This window comes from Benincasa hispida, chromosome 10 (genome assembly GCF_027475165.1).
Source record: "Benincasa hispida cultivar pf3 chromosome 10, pf3_genome.v1.1, whole genome shotgun sequence".
NCBI lineage: Eukaryota > Viridiplantae > Streptophyta > Magnoliopsida > Cucurbitales > Cucurbitaceae > Benincasa > Benincasa hispida.
The window spans coordinates 23678567-23679412 of NC_143487.1; the positions used below are offsets into that span (position 1 = coordinate 23678567).

Sequence of the window (846 nt, forward strand, 5' to 3'; positions counted from 1 at the left end):
AGGTTTGAGATGAAGCCGGTAATGTTACAAATGATCCAGACAATAGGAAAGTTTGGTGGATGGCGTGGTGAAGATCTGCACGGCCATCTCCGAAGCTTTATTGAAATTTGTAACACTTTTTTATTCCTTAATATCTCCGATGAAGAAGTTCGACTCACGCTATTTCCATTTTCGTTATGCAATAAAGCAAGAAAATGGGCGTATTCCCTCAAACCAGGAGAGATAACTTAATGGGAACAGGTTGTGGAGAAGTTTATAAAGTATTTTCTTCCTAAAGAAAATGCCAGAAGGAGGAAGTTAATCACAAATTTTGGACAAAAAGAAGACGAATCGCTCAGTGATGCATGGGCGAGGTTCAAGAGATTAGTGCGTGACTGCCCACACAATGGATTACCAGACTGCCTCCAAATGGAAATTTTCTATCATGGATTAAATTCTGCATCGCAGACAGCTGCCAATGCGGCAGCAGCAGACGATTTGCTAGATAAGACTTATGATGAGGCAAATAACATTCTTGATCGCATATCGAAAAACCATGAGGATTGGCAAGAAAATGATCAACGAGTAAAATCCAGAAAAGGTAATGCAAATAATGGTGCCATCGCATCTTTTCAAAATCAGATGAATGCGAAGATAAATTTGTTACAGGGCATCACAATCAACAATCCTGGAACACAAAAAGGGCAAGTCAACGCAATAGAACAGACAAGCACAAGCTGTGCTACATGTGGAGAATCGCATTCAGTTGAAAAGTGTCCACGGAACCCGTAGTCAATCTATTTTGTCAAGAACAATCCTTTTTCAAATAGATACAACCCCGGGTGGAGAAACCACCCTAATTTTGCT

The 846-nt window shown here is 40.3% G+C and overlaps 1 non-coding gene across 1 annotated transcript; it reads right to left on the reverse strand.

Moving 5' to 3' along the window:
* Nucleotides 1–285: 285 nt before the first annotated feature.
* LOC120089621 (small nucleolar RNA R71) lies at nt 286–392 on the reverse strand. The gene has a single exon (XR_005485294.1). It is a non-coding gene; the product is annotated as a small nucleolar RNA R71 (small nucleolar RNA).
* Nucleotides 393–846: the final 454 nt, after the last annotated feature.